Source organism: Dasypus novemcinctus, chromosome 5, assembly GCF_030445035.2.
Source record: "Dasypus novemcinctus isolate mDasNov1 chromosome 5, mDasNov1.1.hap2, whole genome shotgun sequence".
In the NCBI taxonomy this organism is placed as follows: Eukaryota; Metazoa; Chordata; class Mammalia; order Cingulata; family Dasypodidae; genus Dasypus; species Dasypus novemcinctus.
In genome coordinates, this window is record NC_080677.1 from 102416255 (window position 1) to 102437918 (window position 21664).

The 21664-nt window shown below is 36.7% G+C and overlaps 1 long non-coding RNA gene across 12 annotated transcripts in view; it reads left to right on the forward strand.

Annotated features, from left to right (window-relative positions):
• The window catches only part of LOC139439036 (uncharacterized), a 172003-nt gene that overhangs the window by 54643 nt on the left and 95696 nt on the right, over positions 1-21664 (forward strand). For 4 of the 12 annotated variants that reach the window (XR_011648855.1, XR_011648856.1, XR_011648846.1 and 1 more), the window contains exons 2-3: positions 19275-19412; positions 20568-20702. The exons of 2 other annotated variants lie outside the window; for them this stretch is intronic. This is a non-coding gene — a long non-coding RNA (uncharacterized lncRNA). The remainder of the gene's footprint in view (positions 1-19274; positions 19413-20567; positions 20703-21664) is intronic. 6 more of the 12 variants (XR_011648852.1, XR_011648849.1, XR_011648857.1 and 3 more) reach the window with 3 other exon arrangements.

The following is a 21664-nucleotide window of genomic DNA, read 5'->3' on the forward strand; positions in this document are numbered from 1 at the left end:
AAGAAATTAAAGAAAGAAAGAGTAGGTAGTTTTTTGTTTTTACCCAAATATTTCCCATTCCAGGAATCTTATTTTTTTTCCTCTAGATCTGCATTATCGTAGAATATCATTTCTCTTCAGCCTGAAGAATTTCTTCTAACATTTCTTGTAATGCAGAACAAATTATTTTATGTATATTTTTATATCTCAAATATATTTTTATTTTGACTTCTTTATTGGAGGATTGTTTTGCTTTGTGTAAAATTCTAGTTTGACATATTGGTTTTCATTCAGCACTCATTTGGTTGCCTTCTGTTTTCCATTGCTTCAGAGAAGAAGTCAAGCATAATTTCTCTATGCAATGTGTCCTTTTTTCTCTAGCTACTTTTAAGATTTTCTCTTTATTTTAAGAATGATGTGCTTCAACCAATCCAATGTCCACAGAGAAAAGGTGGCATTGGAGTGGGAAAAGTGGACATGGGGGCTAATGGGTATGGGGAATGGCAGGAAGAGACGATATGTGGAGGTGTCTTAGGGACTTGGAGCTGCCCTGGATGGTGCTTCAGGGGCAATCACCGGACATTATAAATCCTCACAGGGCCCACTGGATGGAATGGGGGAGAGTATGGGCCATGATGTGGACCATTGACCATGAGGTGCAGAGGTGCCCAGAGACGTACTTACCAAATGCAATGGATGTGTCATGATGATGGGAATGAGTGTTGCTGGGGGAGGAGTGGTGGGGTGGGGGTGGTGGGGTTGAAGGGGTCCTCATATATTTTTTTGTAATGTAATATTTTTACAAAATCAATTAAAAAAAATTAAAAAAAAAAGATTTGGAAGAAAAAAAAAAAAAGAATGATGTGCTTAGGTGCGATATTCTTTGAATATATCTTATGTTTCACCGTGGTTCTTCAATCTATAAGTTTATAGTTTCCTAGTTCACTAGTCTTTAGGTATCTTTCTCAAGTACTTTCCTAAGAAGTAGGGTGTTTTATTCTCTGATTTCTTAGATTTTATTTTAAATCTTCAGTGTACACTGATAATGAAAAAAAATTGGTATATGGGTATAGATCTTGGGTTGTCAGTAGTTATCCACTGTAGGTGAGAAATCCAATGTCAGACTAATATATTTTCCCTTATGGAAACTTACTTTTTCTGCCTAGAAGCTGGTAATATATTTTTAAACTTATTATATAGATGTATTTATGTATAATTTATCATCTACCCAACTTAGAATTATGGTGAGCAATTTCAAATTGTAAATTTGAATATTATTTACTTACTGTAGGAAAATTGTCTTCAGTCATGTGCTTAATTAACGGATTCCTCTCAACTCTGAACTCCTATTAGTTTCATGTTGGATCTTCTAGAATTGTCTTCCAAGTTTCTTTTTCCTCAGACTTCTATCTCTCTTTATTTATCTTCTGTACTTTGAGATATTAGTTGCCCTTGATTTTCCAGGCCAGTAATTCAGTTCTTGACAGTATCAATCCTTTCCTTTAATTTGCTTGCTGAATTTTCTAGTTCAGAAATTAGTTTTAAAATCCAGAATGTCTTTTTGCTGCACTTGACCTTTTAAAAAATAATTTTTCAATTATTATTATTACTCACATATTTGTATATCTCAACTTGCAGTTTCTTTTAATTCTCTATGTGCTGGATTCATGTAGATGGGTTGCAGTCTTTCTTATCTGACTTACTGGAAGTCAGGTATATGGGAGAAATCCCACAAGAAATTCAAGGCAAATTGGCCTCTTTCCTGTGCTCTGTGACATGAGAAAGAAGCTTCATTTTCCACATTTTATCATAATGCAGATTGCTAGTTTCTGTCTAAGTGATGTTTTAGTTTTCCAGGCTGCTGAAACAAATACCATGTAATGGATTGGCTTAAACAATGGGAATTTATCGGTTCACAGTTTTGAAGCTAGGAATTCAAACCACGGCATCTTCAAGGTGATGCTTCCTTCCCAAATCCTGGTATTCTGGGGCTGGCTGCCAGTGATTCTTGGTCCTTGGCTCCTCTGTCACATGGTGGCTTCTCCTGGCCTCCCCCTCTTCTTCCTGGTTCCACTAACTTTCAGCTTCTCACTTCCCATGGCGTTTTCTCTTTCTCTCTTTGAATTTCATTCTGATAATAAATGACTCCAGTAACAGGATTAAGACCCATTCTGATTGAGTTGGGCCACACCTTACTGAAGTAACCTCATCAAAAATCTTACTTATATTCAGTTCAAAATTACAGGAAGGGGTTAAGTTTAAGAAAATGTTTTTCTGGGGTATATGCAGCTGCAAACCACCACCAGTGGATTTATGGATCAAATTGACTAGTTTTACCTTGTAAACCCTCACAAAATAAAGAAGTGGCTTAAAATGGTTTCTTGCTATTATACTGGATTTAGAGTGATACCCATCACATAAAAACAAGTGAACAAGAAGAAAATGGAAGTGCTAACATGACGTTCCTAATGTCTGGTGTTCATATTAGCACTATGAAGTAATTAGGCAATAGCTCTAACTATATATACTAGAGACTGGCCCAAAGATTAGAAATTATAAATAAGATTCTTTAAAATGCGATTTTACAAACACTACAATTAAAGATTCTGAGCAAGACCAGCAGAAGAACCACCAGCCAACCCTCAGAATCAGGAGAAATAATAAATTGTTGCTGTTTGAAGTGACTAATTTTGGGGTTTTTATACAATAAAGGCTAACTGAAACAGACTGATCTCAAAATATGCTGAGAAAGTTAATGCTCCTGCAATTAAAAGTAATTGAAAGATTAAGTTCAACACATACAATTGGAGGAATATAAGGGAGGTCAGAGGTAGCAAACTATATGCTTTCTAGAGGATTAATCTGAAATCTAGAAAATCGATTTAATGGGATTGAAACTTAAAGTCACAATTCAAACGTGGAAAATTGTTTTATTTATAACTACATCAATATAATTCATGAGAGTTTCACTTATGACAGAAACACTTGTCAATTAGAAAACTCATATGCACTTTTGGTTTAGAGCTCAGTCTCTTGTGGCTAAATACCCAGCCAAATCCAGGATATTTTGCTTTGAACTCTACCTTCCCCTTTTTTCCCAGGGAAGGGGAGAATGGTTCATGTGCCCAGTGGCCTTGGAGGAGGCTGTCAGATCTCCCAGCATATCTCCTTCTACCCTCTTGGGCATCATTGGGGTGTTCCCCACAGGGCAGCTTGTCCTGCCTGGCCTCTGGGCCTATCCTACTGGTGTCTGCTGCTGTCTGTGGTCGCTGCAATGTCCCTAGTCATGGAGACAACATCATCCTGGCCCACTGGTCATTTCAGCAAGTCTGGCAACTTTCCTGGGGTTTGGTGATTCTTGGCTGGTTTCTCCCTACCTCATTGTCCTCAGTACTACATCCTAGAAACCTTCCTGGAGACCTACTACTTAGGACACAAGACAGGATTTAAACCTCATCACAATACTTTCATCTTCTTTCTCAGTGAGGCAGAAGTTCTTATATCATCTTTGATATCATCTTATATCTATCCTTTGGTTCTTATTATAAATGAAGTGTTCTAAGATTGCTAGACTGTGGTTCTTGATGTTAAGGAGAACATTTGACTGTAAAACATTGGCATCCTTCTCCACACAGACATACAATTCTTTTTTTACCCTTAAATGTCTGACCCTTGCAAAAAAACACAAATAAAAAAATCCAAGGCTTTTATTTTTTAAAGATTTATTTTTTAATTATTTCTCTCCCCTTCCCACCACCCCCAGTTGTCTGCTTTCTGTGTCCACTTGCTGTGTGTTTTTCTGTGACTGCTTCTATCCTTATCAGCAGCACCAGGAATCTGTGTTTCTTTTTGTTGCATCATCTTGTTGCGTCAGCTCTCCGTGTGTGTGGTGCCATTCTTGGGCAGGCTGCACTTTCTTTCGCACTGGGTGGCTCTCCTTACGGAGCCCACTCCTTGCGCGTGGGGCTCCCCCATGCTGGAGACACCCCTGCGTGGCAGGGCACTCCTTGCACGCATCAGCACTGCACATGGGCCAGCTCCACACGGGTCAAAGAACCCCGGGGTTTGAACCTCAGACCTCCCATGTGGTAGGCGGATGCCCTATTCATTGGGCCAAGTCCGTTTCCCTCAAGGCTTTTTAAGATGATTTACTTTGCGGTTTGTGAGGAACAATCTTAATTAATTTGGAGTCTTTGTTCTAGGCCTGTGCTACCCAAGAGAACATTCTGTGATAATGGAAATATTGTATATCTGCAGTGTCCACTATGTGGTGGCCACTAGTCACATGTGGCTACTGAAGACTTGAAATATGGCTAGTGTTACTAAAGAGTTGACTTTTAAATTTCATTTCATTTTAATTAATTTAAATTTAAAGAGTCATATATGGCAAATGGCTACTGTATTAGTACAGTTCTAGAGTATATTTTCCCTCCCCTGAGGGCAATGAGGCTAGAAGGTTATGGTTGTTTTGATGACTGGGGAGGAATAATGGGTATATGGAAATGCAAGGAATTAGCTTGCATTTATATTCTGATAGTTCAGAATATTAACCCATTATGTGGGTAATCAATATCCTTCTTAGAATGTTAGTATGATCCAGATTTGCTTGTTTGTAAAAAACAAAGTGGAAAATGATTATAGTTTTACTCACATATTATTATCATTTCCATTCTTATATTATGTATTCATTTTTTGGCAGCAGTGATTCTGTGATTTCCATTATTTTTTACTCTGTCCAGAAGAAAAGATGATAAATGCAAAAAGACAGTGAAAACCAATTTAGGATTTAGTCCAGGATTTCCATTCAATTAATTTCACAGTTTAAATTCTTTTCCCAAACTGATAATTTCTGGGTTCTTCAGAATTCTTCCCTCAGAGAGTTCTTAGAAGAGGAACACAGAATATTTATTTTTATAAAATGTGTGCAAAAGGAAATTTGCAAGTAATTTGTCATGACCCTATATTGTGTCATGTTACTATAATGGCCCTAAGTGATATACCTTTAGGGCATTTTTCTTTTTCAGTTAAATGATTTATCAAAAAATGAATACCTGTGTAGCTACTACCAAGGTCAAAAAATAGAACAATGCCAGTCAAGCAGAAACCTTCTTGGTGTCTCTCTCAATGACTTCCCAATTTTCTTCATCATAAACAATCACTATTATACATTTACATAATTCCTTGCTTATATTTATAATTTTGCCATCTAAATATAAACATTATGTGCCTATAAACACTGTGATTGAGTTTCACCTTTTATAAAAGTAAAATAACACATATCCCTTTTCCTTACTTAATCCTTTTTTACTCAACATGATGTTCATGAGGCACATCTCTGTTGCATGCAGGGGCAATTTATTTCCACTGCTGTTTAGTATTCTATTATATGAGTATACCATAATCTATCCATTCTACCACTGATAGATATTTTGACTCTTATGGATAACACGATGGTTAACTTTCTTGAATGTTTGTGTGTGTGTATGTATAGATGCTAGTGTGTGCATGTGTGTGCATTGCCAATTTTGTCATAAATCAACTTTGCATGTTCATGTGGGTCTCTTTCTGGGCTCTATTCTGTTCTTTTGGAATGATCGTCTATTCTTGCAATAATACTGCATAGTCTAAATTACAATAGCATTATTTGAAGTCCTAATATTCAATAAAGTGTGCACTCCTTTCATTTCCTTTTGGTCATGAGTGTCTTGTCTATCTCCATATAAATTTTAGAATCATCATTCTAAAATTACCACTGAGATATTTATTGGAATTAACTGCTCTTACAGACTATTTTGAGGAAAACTGAATCTTGAAAATATTCAGTGTTCTGAGTCATTGGTGTTATGTAGCCTTCCCCTTATTTAGTTACACATTTTAATAATATTCCCTGCATATTGTACACTTTCGGTTTGGATTAATTCCCAGACATTTAATATTTTTATGCAATTATAAATTGTATATTTCACAAATTTTTTCTCACTTTTTATTACTGATACATAGAAATGCAACTGACCTTTTATTATGTGTCCAACAAATTTGCTAAGCTCTCACATACTGGTTTTGTACAAAAATTTTCTGTAGCTATTTTAGATTTTCTACATATATAATCATATAATCTGTGAATAATGAGAGCCTCATTACTTCATTTTCAACCCTTGAACTTGCTATTATTTATTCTGCCATACAGCACTGGTTAGGGCAGCCAGGATAATGTTATATATAAATATTGATGGAGACATCTTTGTTTTGTTCTCTGAGATCACTTGCAGAGAACCTTCCTCAAAATATGATGTTTGCTGTAGAGCACAATGCTTCCCTCCCTTCCTCTCTTCCTCCCTCCTTCCCTCCTTCCTCTCTTCCTTCCTTTCTCTTGTAAATACACTTTATCAGATTGAGAAAAAAATGGTTTAAACAAATCAATTTTATTGATACATATTAATAAAGGATAAAATTCATTCAAAGTGTGTAATCAATGGTATTTAGTATAATTATATAGTTGTGCATTCATCACTTCAATCATTAGCGCTATTTTCATTATTTTAATAATAATAATAAACAAAAACAAAAAAACAACAAGAAAATTCTTCACCTATCAATCTCTCTATTCTTCCCCTGCCATACATAGGTGCTATAATATTTCTGGCTATTCTTGCACATTTATTTATTAATTTTTAAATCAGTTTTTGTGAGATATATTCACATACCACACGATCTATCCAAAGTGCACAATAAATGCCTTTTAGTATAATCACAAGGTTGTGCATTCATCACCACAAATACCCTTAGAAAAATTTCATTACTCCAAAAGAGAAATTCCACAGATTTTAGGAGTCACCTCTCAATCCATCTATCCTTCCCCAGCCTTACATAACCACTAACCTAGTTTCATCTATATAAATTGATTTATATAAATGGAATCATAGAATATGTAGTACTTTGTGTCTGTTTTCTTTCACTTAGCGTAATGTTTTTTTGGTCTGATACTAACATCTTATAGTATTAACATATATTAGATTAATTTCAAAGAAAAATGGTCTCATATATGCAATTTTACCCATATTCCTATTTCACATGTGGTTTTACTATGCTATTCAGTTCCATGTTACAGTTTTTAGCTTTTCTTCCTTGGACCACTTTCCCTTTGAACCAGTCATACCCACTAAAGAAGTGCTAGTTACAAGCATTATGTAGGTGCTTTCACCTTTTCTATTCATTTCCAAAGATTACCACACATCTTTTTTTTACCAATTCTGTACAAGTTAACCCTCAGCTTTCCATTCTCGAACCTCATTCTATTTTTTGATGACCCATATTCAAGTTATTAACTCCATGAGATTATACAATATATTTAATTCATAGTAACAAAATCATACAGTATTTGTCCTTTTGGGTCTGCCCTGCTTCACTCAACTTAATGTCCTCCAGGTTCATCCATGTTTCCTATGCTTCCTGACTTCATTTCTTCTTACAGCTGCATAAAATTCTACCATGTGTATGCAGCACAGTTTGTTTTTCCATTCGTCGGTGAGTTGTTTCCTTTTAGCAGTCATAAATAACGCTGCTATGAATATCAGTGTGCAGAAGTCTTCCCATGTCTCTGCTCTCAGTTCTTCTGGTATATACACAGTATTGGTACTGCCAGGTCACATGACAAGTCTATATTCACCTTCCTTAGGAACTGCCAAACAGTCCTCATGGTGGCTGTACCATTCTACATTCCTACCAGCAATGGATAAATGTTCCTATCTCTCCACATCATCTCCAGTGCTTTCACTTCTCTGTCTTTCTAATAGTGGCCATTCTAATAGGTATGAAATGATCTCATTGTAGCTTTGATTTCCATTTCCCTAATCACTCGTGATGTTGAACATTTTTTCATGTGTTCATGTTTATCATTCAGAATTGAGCCCCCGATCATTTTTTTCCATTCTTTTCTCTCTGTTCTTTCCTCTCTTCAATTTCAGTTGTCCTATCTTTATATCTTTTATTTTTTTATCTATCATTTTGAGTCTGTGGTTGTATGCTTTAATGTGTTTTTTATCTCACCTATCGTGTCTTTCATTCCCATGAGCTCTGTTACTTTTCTATTCAATTTTTCAAAATCTTTTTTTGTGCTCAGTCAGTGTCTTCTTGATGTCCTTTATCCCTTTAGCCATATTTTCTTTCAAACCATTAATTTGATTTTGGGAATTTGTGTGCATCTCATTGATTAGTTGTTTCAAATCTTTCATCTCTTCTAGGGTTTTTATATATTCCTTTTCTTAGGCCATTTCTTCCATTTTCTTAGTATGGCTTGTAAGTTTTTGCTGATGTCTAGTCATCTGATTTGCATGGTAATTTTACTCAGATGCTCAATTTCTCTCTTTTGTAGGGATTTAGTGGCAGGAGGCTGCATGTTACTACTGTTCTTTGATTCTTGGTTCAAGCTTTTCTGGGTCTCTAGGATTGTCTCTATTAGTTGCTCAAATCTGTGCCCTGGACGCAGTAATGTGCTGCAGATCTTCCTCCAAGGGCCTTGGGGAGAGACGCTATAAAAGCCAAAAAAAGCCTCTCTTACTTATTTACTCTTAATCCCTTGGATGCACTTCCTTGATCTGCCAACAGGTAGCGCTCTTTGGCACGCCTCTCAGTTCAAAGCCTAGTCAGAGTGTGTTCCCTGCAACAGAGACTGGACCAATGTGATAGAGGATCTGTCTGGAGGCTAAGAACCTCGCAAATTAAACTTTCTCTCAGAAGCTGTTCTCCAACCTTTGCTGGCAGCCCTCTCCCTTTTACTGGGTAGGAAATAGTTCCACTCCCCTCTGACTGCATCCCCAACAACCAGACCCAGTCAGTAGAGAGGGGGATTTAGAGGGTAGGATCTCATTTGTCGCTTTCTGGCTGCTGAGGTGAACAATGGTATGGGCCCCTGGCCTGGAAGTCCTCATGGGACACAGCAGACCAAATTTGTGGGTTCAAAGCTGAGTCAGCCTTAGGTTATACCCCTTTCTCTCCCCTTTCCTAGGGAGGTGGATTCTTGTGGTCCCCTTTGTCCATAGCTGCTGGCTCTGGAGGCTTGAGAATTCAAAAGTGTCTACAAGGTGGGGGAGGTTGCTGGCAGTTGCAGCTGCAGCCTTTAACTCATTGTTTTGCTATTGTGATTCTTTTCCTTTGCCCCTCTTTCTTCTGGGCAGTATCCAGCCTTCCCCTGTGTCCCAAACCTGAGGTTTTTTTTTTGTTTTTTTTTTTTCTCCAGGTGATTCTGCCTGTCCTCTAGCTATTTTTCTGGGAGAGAAAAAAATCCTGCATCTTTTTAGTCTGCCATCTTCCCAGAAGTTCCAGATTAGAAAATTTTCGTCTATATCTAGTTTGCTGAGGCTTTTTACTATGAGTTGGCATTAAAAATTATCCCATGTTTTTCTCACCTATTTGTAGAAACATGAACATTTTCTTCTTTATTAGGTTGAAATGGTGGATCATACAGATGATTTTACAAATTTAAACCTTGCTTCTGTTTCTGAAATATACTTAACTCAGGCACATTGTAGTCTCTTATACATTGCTGGATTTAGTTTTCTAATTTTTACGTACCTATCTTTCTAGTAAAGATTTTCTATACCTTTTCTTGCTCTGATATCAAGGTCTTGTTGGCCTGCTGAACTTGTCTGAAAGCTTAAATAATTCTTTGTCTTATGTTTCAGATGATATGTATGTGATTGATATTAATATTCCCTATATGCTTGGTAGAAATTATAGTTAAACCATCTGGGTTAGGAATAGGGAGATTTTAAATCATGGATTCTACTTCCTTCCTTAGTACTTAGAGGTTTTCTCTTCTTTTGTTTGGTTGGGAAGTTATTTTTCCTAGGAATTGGTTATTTAATCTAAATGTTTCAACTTGTTTGGCCTACAATTATTCTTAATATCCTCTTATAAGCTTTTTAAAAAATATGTATCTATCGGATATTTAGTGATAGTATCTTTAGTGATTATCCTCTTTTTTATCCTTAAAGTTGCTTATTTATGCTTGTTCCCTCTTTGAGACAATATTTGAAGGGGATTTTAACTTCTTTTTACCTGATACCATTTTCTATGGCTCAAAGTGATGTGTTTAAAGTACTATACACATGTATGGAAATGCTATCAGCATTATATTCTCTCTCTCTTTCTCTTTCATGTGTGTGTGTGTGTGTTTGGTAGTTTCAACACTTTCTGAGTGAAGCCTCCAGAGTGCTTCTCTTTATTTGGGTGTCTGTTTGCCCCTGCCCTCCCATCAATGCCTGAGGGACCTCCTTCATCTTTTCTTAGTGGCAGTCTCAGCTTCATTCACGTGCAGCACAGTCCCTCATGCACCTTTGTTGCCTGGCTTTTTATTTTTTCCCCATGCATGGATGAATGGCAGGTAGTACAGATCTTTTCTAACTTAATATTATGATTCTGATGAAAAACACTTTTCTATTTGAAAACTTCTCCCAAACCCTGAAGGTTACTTCTTTCTATCAAAATACATTCTTTAGTTCTCTGACATTGCTAGCTTATTAAATCATTGTTCTTCTCTAGATGCTCCAGTGGAGAAAAATCTGGCAGCTTTTATTTCACTACCAATATGTCTCAGGCTTTAGTCAAAATATAAGCAGGGAAGTATCTGAATATAATAATTTTAAAAATTTGTGTTACTCTCAACCTAACCATATCAGAAATTTTATCTTCACATTTCTGTGAATGTCACAGAGAGACTTGAAATGTAATAAAGATTGCCATTTGGCTAAACCTAACAGTTTTTTTTTTCCTAAGACATCATTTTGTCATGACAATCTAAGAATTTTAAAGAAAGTTTTTATATATTAATTCTCTTGGCTTATAAATTATGGACAGAAAAAATTAAATTCAAAATTACATTTTTTATTCTATTGCCCAGAGTTAAAATGATTTCTCCTAAAATCCAAATGCTGAATTTGATTCTACTATTAATCTTGGCTGATGAGATACATTTACAAAACTTGGTCTATAAAGTGTATATGCAAAAGATTTGATTTTTCTCCTAAGCGTACACACTTTCCTTTAAAGATCATCTCACTTTTGGTAAGCCTTTGCACATCCACCCAACCCCCGACTATTGCTTGATTTATACCATCTTTCCTCAGTTGCTGCCCAAGGACTCAGGTCTTTTCTATTCCAGAGACATCTTCTGCCTCACTCCAGGATCCTAGCAATCTTCCACTGTGTCCTATCACTGGCAACTGTATCCACTCAGCAACTGAAAAAGTTTTGCCTGGCCAAACTGGCAGTGCAGGGTAGATCAGCTTCTCTCTCAAGTGTCTTAATTCCCAGAATTCTGTAATCTTCTATTAACAAACAAAACTCTAACCTTGGATTTAGGAAACGATTTCCATTTATAGTTAGTCTTCCAAAATGAACAAGTCTGCTGGAAGTCTTTTGGATTGGAGTTGCCTGGAGATTTTCTCTGCATGCCAGCTTTCATTTTCTGTGCTAAATACAGGAAACTCCACTTAATTTTTATTCCCTGAACCTTTTGTTTTTCTTGGACTCAGGATGCATGTTGCCAACGTATCATGGTTATCTACAGAGTAAATGTGGTTTGGAAAAGTAGCTGTTTCAATTCAGTGATAAACAAATAAAACAAACATCACCACCTGTGCCTGTTGATAGTCACAGCATCAGGAAACATCAACTGAACTTTCGTGTTTGCTTTGCGACAGCTTAAGAACAATTTTTTCACTTTTAAATCTATTTTGCAAACATGAGGTCTGAGGCACATGTCTTTGCTCATTTCCTTGATACACCATGTGAGACTGTCCATTCAATCATAGAAGAATATAACTGAGACTATCTGGACACCTCTTAATGCCAGTACCCTGCTTTGTGATTTTGAAGGAAATACATGAGTTTCTAAGATACTTAAAGTTATTTTCCCCTGGAATTCAGAATTAAATTTTATTCAGAAATGATCTCCCTTTCCATGTATATCCTTTCTTTGGCTCTTGCAGCTTCCAGGTTTAAAGTTGACTAACCTATGATAAGCAATTATTTTCTCTCTGTCTGTTCTATACCTTTTTGACTACTAATCCTTTTTGAAAGGGTTATAACATATTCACTATTGGATGCCAGGCCTCAAATGAAAATCATTGAAACTTCAGGAAAATTTATTTCATTATGTATAAGTTTGACACTATATTTAACATCAAGAAAATGGGTGTCTTCGGAGCTCCAGAAAATAGTAAGCTTAAAAGGGAAAGCCATCATAGGCAGCTCTTATCTCTTCATTGTACTAGGGTGAGGGAGGTAAATCTATCAATCTGCAATTGTTTTTTAGCCAGTAGCCTTTGAAAATTGCCTTCTTTAACTGAGAAAATTTATCAGAGGTCTCTTCTATTACTTATTTCAGAGGTATTGATAAAATGATCACAATGCGCTGCAGAGAGGAGAGAATGTTTAGAATTTGACATTGGAACACAAGACTATAAAGTGTATTCCTTCTCTTTATTCCTCACCCTCATTTATTTCATTTCATATGGTTTTAGAAATAGAAGAACCTTTAAAGTTCATCTGCTCCCTCATCATCTTCCTCTTATAGATGAGGAAACTGAAATCCAGAGATGTGACTTGGCCATGATTTCACAAGTTTTTAAGAGTGGAGTTGGAGTTGATATTTGAGTATTTTGTTTCCTAGAGCAGTGCTTTATGCACTAAATCTCTATGTGTCTCTTGGACTTCTTTCTTGCATCTTTAAAAATATGATCTGGCTTAACTTTGGTAAAGGAGAATAGAGGAACATTTTTAAAAATCACGAAAAATCAAAGTTGAGAAATAATAGTTTAAGTTTTGAAAACTGCAGACTGGAAGGAGTAGTCCATATGGGTACAGGAAAATGTGAAATTTTAAAGTGTAGTCTAATATACATGAATCAAAATGAAAATTCTAGTCTAAATCAACAATCTTGAACTATGACTCATGAGGAAAATTTTTAGTGGGTGTCCTCTAAAAAATGTCTCTCTGGCAAAACATAAAAGTTTCCATGGGAGGAAGCTCACCTGGGCATACATTTCAGGCACATAAATGTGTTCAAATGTTCATGTGGCATTATCATGGTGGGTGGAAATTCACACAATAACTGAAGGAATATAAAATTCCCATCTTGGAGAGCCACATTCTTTAATAGATCAGCAAGAATCCCCCAAGTTACAGGGGCTACAACTAATGAAGGAAGATGGTCTACTGACAGGCCCCTGATATTGATGACTGGGCTTAAGAACCTTTACTTTTGAAATTGAAACTTAGCCTAGTATTATAGGGTGCTTAAGATTTGCCTCCTGGGATCCTCCTGGTTGCTTAAATGTGGCCTTTCTCTAAGCCAAACTCAGCATATAAATACATGACCATCCCCCCAGTATGGGACATGAATCCCAGGATGAGCTTCCATGGCACCAAGGGATTATTACCAAGCACCAAATAACAATGTAACTGGAAAAAGACTTTGACCAAAAGGGGGAGAAGGTAAAAACAAATGAGTTTATATGGCTAAGAGACTTCAGAGTTAGGAGGCCATTCCAGAGGTAATGCTTATGCACTTCTCGGCAGGATTTCTTTGACTGTCAAAGTAGAAACTACCTCAAATAGTGGGGCTTCTGAGAGCTCTGGAGACATCTGGCCACCATAGTCAGGGCAGATAGCTCAGAAGTTTGGTGCCTTCAGTCACCCCAGAGTGACTGAGCTGGAGTCAGTTGTGGTTTCCGCACATGTGGCGCATCTGTCCTTCAATTTGAACCTATAATTAGTACTAGAGTTGGTAGGTGTACATTCAAGGGACTTAAATCTTTGGGCTTTCCGTGTGCCAGCTGGGCCCTGAATCTCAATGGAGTTGCAACACCTACTCTCCAGTTCATTGATCTCACCAGGGACAATTAACATGGAGGTGATGATGGACAACTACCATACCAAGGAACTGAGAGAGTCTACAACTGCAAGCAGGAGAGTCCCACCCATCAGCCCTGTGGGATCTTAGCCCCTTCTCAATTAGCAGTGGAGTGGACATCACCGTTCCAAAATCTGCAGGATTGGGAAAAGAACTATGGACTAAAGTAGACTTACTGGTATTCTACTATAGACTTACTGTGATTCTAGCAATGGAGAAATTATGTCAATGATGGGGAGGCAGTGGATACTGGAGGTTTTGAAGGCAGGAAGAGGGAAAAACAGGTGTAATATGGGGACATTTTTGGGACTTAGAATTGTCCTGAATGACATTGCAATGACCTATAAAGGCCATTATAAATCTTGCCATAACCTCCAGAATTGTGTGGGAGAGAGAGTAAACTACAATGTAAACTTTAATTCATGTTTAGTGGCAATGCTTCAAAATGTGTTTATCAATTATAATGAATACATTTCACTAATGAAGGATGTTGGTTATGTGGGAAAATGCAGGAGGTGTAGGGAGTGGTGCATATGGGAATCCCCTCTATTTTTTATGTGACATTTGTATAATCTAAGTATCTTTAAAAAATAAATTTAAAAAAAAGTTTCTATGGCATTCTATGAAATTCAAATACTTTTCTTTACTATAGACTTTTCAAAATCTTTCACTTGATAATGGGGAATGTTTGTTCCCCAGAGCGGGTAATGTGCTCAGTGTTTCTCAAAATCATGAAATCAAGGATTCTTTTTTATTTTAATTTAAATTTTATTATTGTTATTTTTTAGGAGGTACTGGGGATTGAACCCAGGATGTCATACATGGGAAGCAGGTGCTCAACCACTGAGCTACATCTGCTCCCCAATAAGAGTTGGTTTTTCCATTTGTTTTTAGGAAGTCCTGGGATTGAACCATCCAGTTTCATGGCTTTGAATTATTGGTGAATGCTGTTGCCTTTCATAGCTTTATCTTTGGCTCTGATCTCTCCCCTTCCTACCTGCCCCCACCCCCCCCCGTTGTCTGTTCTTCATGTCCATTAATTGTGTGTTCTTCTGTGTCCACTTGCATTCTTGTCAGCAGCACTGGGAATGTGTGTCTCTTTTTTTTTGCGTCATCTTGATGTGTCAGCTCTCTCTGTGTGTGGCACCACTCCTGGCCAGGCTGTACTTTTTTCACATGGGGCAACTTTCCTTGCAGGGCACACTCCTTCTGCATGGGGCTCCCATACATGATGGACACCCCTGCGTGGCACGGCACTCCTTGTGCGCATCAGCACTGCACATGGGCCAGCTCACCACATGGGTCAGGAGGCCTGGGGTTTGAACCCCAGACCTCCCATATGGTAGGTGGATGCTCTATCAGTTGGGCCAAATCAGTTTCCCAACTTAGTGTCTTCTTGACATCTTCATCTAGATGTCTAATAGGCCTTTCAATTATAGTGTATTCAAACCAACTTTTGATATCCATCCTTCACATTCGTACACTTAAACTAGTCTTCCTAAAGTAATTTCCATCTAAATAATTTGTCCCACCATACATACAGGTATTTATTAGGAATCAGTCTATGAAAAGAAGGAGGAAGAGGCAAGATTAGGCAATAAAAGGTCGAAGTGCACAATACAGACCCCACAGGTCCTTACCCAACTGAGTTGGGAGCTCTGGAATGAATCATACCCATCAGAGTTGTGCCATTTTGGCCTGAAATGGCTGCTCCTTTTGACCCCTGCCTCATTTATTCACCACATCAGACTTCCCAGGGAAGGGCATGGGCTTGGACAGTTTCCTCACAAGGATGAGCTAATCAGTACTCTGCTAAATTCTTGAGGTGGATTCTCTGCACATCTCTGGAGTTCTTCGTATAGCTTTTTCCTCATTCATCCCCTGCCTTGAAAATTAGCTTCCATGGTCTCCCAGGACTTTCAGCTCCATCTCCTCAATTCAGGGTACTCTGCCAGGCTCTTCCAACCTTTTCTTGCTGCATGACTTGGAAATTCAAACTATAAACTTGGGCAATCATAAGGCTTACCTCATTTGTTTCCCATCTTTCAGGGATCATTGTCCTTCCCTGTCTGATAGCGTGTCTTGCAAATCATGTCTTTTCGTCTGTTTTTTTCCCTCCAGTTGTTTTCCAGTAGAAAGGTGATTTGTTTCCTGTTACTTCATCTTGGCCAAAAATCCGTGGAGTTTCTTTTTGTATGGTTTGCTTACTTTTACAAGAAAGCATTTCCTTGTGATCTCCGACTGTATTTTAAGTCACCTCGCCATCCAAAACAAGCCTGTAGTAATTGACCTCATTATAGTATGAAAGATTTTTGTCTCCTTTCTCTCCTTTCTTCCATCCTTCTTCTCCATTCAGTGATTATACATGCTTGCACATGTTCATATGTATTACTGCAAATCTTTGAAATTGGGAGTAAGGATAATTCTTACATTATCTTAACCTGTTCAAAATAGCTTAGAGCAGCACTATTCAACCAAACTTTCTGGGAAGATGGAAATGCTTTGTATCTGTGCTGTTCAATGCAGTAGCCAATAGCTACATGTCACTACTGAGCACTTGAAATGTGGCTAGAGCAACTGGGGGACTAAAATTTTATTTTTACCTAATTTTGATTAATTTAAATTTAAATAGCCACATGTGTCTAGTGGCTACCACATTAGATAGTACAGGCATTGGGTTTAATTTTGCCAGAGTGAACAACAGTTTAGAATAGTGTAGCCCAGATCTATCTTATCTACTGAATTTTTACTAAGCAATCCATCCTCACAGTAGATTGAATCTCCATGGTGTAGTGTCCAAAGCATGTGCTTTTCTACTTCTTACTGCTAATACTCACTCATTATATATGTGATACTTAACTTTTTTGACTCACATTAGCTAGTGGGGCTAATGATACCTCAAATAGGTCATTGTAAAGTTTATTTGAGATAATACATGGGGTGCTCAATAATAATATTAACTTTTTTTCTTCTCCCTATATACCTCCTTTTAAAAATGAGAGTGTTTATGAAGGACATAGATTATTAAACCACCCACATCTTAGTGTTGTTAGTATGCTTAATAAATACATTTCCTCTGGCTTGATTTGTACATAGGAAAAATACTTTCAGAGGAGGAAGGAGGGACGTAATTAAACTATCTTAGAGGAAGTAGGATGCACTGAAGACAAACTTTGTCCCTTTGAAATGTCAGCAGAGCAAGGCAGCAAGAGATAACCAAAAATAACTCAGCCTTAGCAAGGGAGCTAGGACCTTTTTCCTCCCAGGTTATATGGGCACCCATCTGGTTTCTGGAAGTCAATAACATTTCCTTCAACCTGCTGTCCTCTGAGAACATTTTACTTACAACCATATTTTACTACCACTACTTCAAGTTCAGCTCAGCAGGGCTGCATTAACGATGGTATAACAGCTTGCAGCCAAGAGCTCTGGAAATCACATGCAAAAGATGAACAACAATGACAACAGCAGAAGCATATTTAGTTTGTCTTTTAAAAATAACATCACAGACACACTGGAGACTTAATTTCATTGATTTCTTTTTGGTTTGTTTTCCCCTCTAGTCAACTCTGGAGTGGAACTTGTCAGACAGCTCGCAACTAAAAATGTGCTTCTCTTTTTATGAAGTGACCCCTATTTAGTATTTCTCTGTTAATATACAATCATTGGGCCAATTTTTCTGTTGGCAGTCATAAATACCCATCAACATAACATACATAGGACTGCATGTTTGCAAAGTACTGAGGTGATTTAGGGAGCATAATACCAGGTATCAGAGAAGCAGGAGTTTATGTTTTCCTTTGCTTCATCCTCACCAGCTCTGTGAGTGGCTGTGAGAAAGTTACATCATGTCTCTTAGTCTTGGATTACCCATTTGCTAAAAAAAAAAAAAAAAAAAGCTGAAAAGGGAATTATAGCACTTTTATAGCGCTGTGATGGATTGGTGTGTGAATAAATGAGATCACAAAAAGCAAAAGGAAAATCTCAATGGGTTAGGATCTTGTTATCAAAACCTATGGCATTCATTTCAGTTGAATTCTCAGGATCTTACAAGCTTTGGAGCATCTATAGATGTCTGATTTAAATATTTTAAAAATTTACTTTTAAACAATTTTAAAACTATAATAAAAATGGAAATTTTCTAACACAGGTTATATACCATTTTTGCTCCCTGGAAACCACCAGTTCATTAACTTGAGCTGTTAGGATAACTAGTTTGGGGCACATTTAAATAAAAAAGACCTTTCCTGCCATAACTGAATTATGAAGACTGTAGCTATATTACAAGTCTTAAAAAGTCTAGCCTAGGGGAGGGAGGGAGGAATGCCGACTTGGCCCAGTAGTTAGGGCGTCCGTCTACCACAAGGGAGGTCCGCGGTTCCAACCCTGGTCCTCCTCGATCCGTGTGGATCTGGTCCATGTGCAGTGCTGATGCGCACAGGGAGTGCCCTGCCATGCAAGGGTGTCCCCCACTAGGGGAGCCCCATATGCCCAGGAATGGCGTTGCACACACGGAGAGTTGACACAACAAGATGATGCAACAAAAAGAGATACAGATTCCTGTGCTGTGGACAACAACAGAAGCAGACAAAAAGAACAGGCAGCAAATGGACACAGAAAACAGACAACTCGGGTGGGCGGGCAAAGGGGAGAAGAAAAAAAAAAAGTCTAGCCTCCACATAAGTGGTTATTCAGCTAATTTTGTACTAGCATGTACCCAGTAGAGCATATATGCAGTGAACTCATGTAAAATGCAGACAAGATTCAGAGCATCCTCCAGTCCATGTCCAACTTCTGCACATGTTGCTGCACCACAGACTGAAAGAAAGCAATATGCTGAAACTCACAGTCACTCAGAGATAAGAAAAATAACATTTATTTGTCATCGAGGTTCACCTTTTATAGCAAAAAAAAAAAAAGGTTATTCAAGTCTTCAAAGTATTTTATACAATGAGATAAAAAATCATTTCTATTGTCCCAACAAAGCTAAAATATCGTCTTGAAACCCAGTACATTAAGCATATAAATAAGGCTCTTCATTTATTTCAAAGATAAAATTCATGGAAATAAATTGAAACCTGACAGTGAAAAGGAGCTATACTCTGAGCATAGTTTAATGTTGCCACAATGATGGGTGAGAGAAAGGAACATACCATTGAGGAAAATCTCCGTAAATTATGCACTAGTAACATTGCAGAAAGTTTGTTATATTTACTTTCATAGAAAAATAACTATTACTACATCCTGATAAACAGATTAGAGAAGCATCTAAGAATGTATGTTGTGGCAGTGAAGGCAAGTCTTCTCCAATATCCCTTCTGTCCTTCCTAAAAGAGAGACTTCCAAGAACAAAGACTGCATTTTCTGACCTTCCGTCTACTAGGTGTGGGCATGTAAACAGAAGCTTTACATGGTGGAATCTGAGAGTGTCTCCTTTTTTGCTCCTTTCCTTCATTCCACTACTTGGAACATGAATATGACTGCTGAAGCTCTTGCAGCAATCCTGCCCAATGGAGAAATGGTAAAGCAGTGTCTCTGATGAGTTTGTAGAGCTGCCTTATTAGCCTTGGCTATCTTTTATCTGACTTATTTTGTATGAAAGAAAAATAACCATATAAGGAGTCTAAGCCATGATTAACTTGTTTTCTTTCATATTGAATTATACAAAGTTCTAAATGATATACATATCTACTCACATGAAAATGGAAATTTTGTAAATTTTGTGCAGTTCTACTAATATGAAATAAAAAACTGTAGATGATTCTACTTAGCTGTTGGATTACTATGAGGAAGATTTGGTACTTTTAAAACAAGTGCCATATACCTAAGAGGAGAAGAAAATATTAAATTTTTAAGATCAATTTTTAACACACTATCAAATGGATTGGTGTGTAGTGACATATGGGCTGATAGAATGGCAGAAAGCTCTGCAGTTGCAGTAGTTTCTATAAAATGTCATATCTGAAATGTTTTCAAGAAGTTCTTAAAAAGTAGAGTTGGATCTTGCACAGGCATTATATTCTCACCATTGAAAAAATCTCATATGGTCAATATTACCCTTTAAATCCCCTTACAATGATCAGAAAGTTAGGGAATAGATGGTTTGGGGATACAACTTTATTCTGATATCTGGACAGTTAAAATTCTTCATTTATATTTATGGTAAAATACCTACTTATGTATGGGTTCTTGAGGAGAAAATATGCCAAAATTCCTCTGCTTTTCTGCAGAGTTTACTTCTGATTTATATATTAAGCCTTAAATCCCAAATATATCAATAGATTTGTTTGTTTGGGTGAAGATTAAACAAGATATGAGAGTTACAACTTAACCTATAACTAGGTTCTCAAGTCTATTTACAATGTTTTGTGTTTAGGGAGCATCAGCTCTGGGTACTGCTTATACATTGTCCAGATCTTAGGCAGGTGCCAACATCTTTCAAAATACCATAGTTAATTTCCAAACAAAGTATCAATTTTATTACAGTACAAATTCAAAATTACTTAAAATTGTTGGATGAGTTCCAGGAGTTTGTTTTTTTATGTCCAAGTTTATTTACATAGAGTTGGTAAGAAAAATTCACATATATATAACTCATAAAGAAAATGTATTAATTATCTGTTTTTTAAAAGTATAAAATGCTTGCACTGACTTTTTTTCTTGCTGGTATTTTTAGCCTATAGAATAAGCCAATTTGGCATTGCAGAAAGTAGCTGTACCCTTTGTATAAATTTTCAGGAATGAAATGAAAACTTTGTTTGGATTGAAAAGAAAGTAAATATTATTCTTCCTGCTTTAAAGATTTTATAAGGTAAGTACTAAAGAATCTTTGAATTTTAAATTAATTTTTATTTGTATCAAATCAATTTGATAGCAATTTTAGATATTATCATTTGATTGCCTACTTTGAGAGATGAAGATTTATATACTGTATTAGATTCCTGATTTCTTATTCCCATGTCTTATTTATTTCTGATTTATTCTTGCAATTTGGTGAAGCACATTTTCTAAAGATTTCCTGAGAAATGGTGCATGTGTGATAATTTTTTTGAAATTTTGTATATTTGAAATATCTTTATTCTACCCTCAATTTTGGATGGATAGTGCCAAGGTTCTAAAATTCTAGGTTAAAAAGCACTTTAAGAGGAAAACATTATTGTATTGTCTCCAGTGACCAATGTTTGTAATAAGAAATCCCATGCTATTCTTTCTCCTGATCTTTGGTAATTGAACTGTTTTTCTTTTCTGCAAGTTTAACTATCTTCTCTTTATTTTGGGGATGTAATATGCCACTATTACTTGTTCTATGTTAGTTAAACATAATCCTTCTGACATTAACTTGAATCATGTATTGCACCCTGTATTTGTGTCTATCAAAACTATCTTGCCAAAGAGTTCTTTAAAAGAAAGGGAGGGGAGGCAGAACTAATTAACTTTCTGATCTCCAGGCCTCCTCTAGACAGGTAGCAGTATCTACCAGTCTCAATTTTATTAGAAGTCCCTCAATTTTACCTTGTGCCATGAAACAATCCTAGAAAAGATACATTGTAACCTTGCGTGCCACTAAGGCAGTTCAGGAGTCAAGCAGTTTTTTTTTTTTTTTATGTAATTGATGGTTATATCTGTCCATAAGAGCTGAATTTTTGTGATATTATCAGGACCAACTATATTCATACTGGTTGAGATACAGCATAGATGACTAATTTATTTTACTATACTATAAATTGTATTTTTATAATTGTTAAAATAATACATGCAAAATGCAGGAAATCT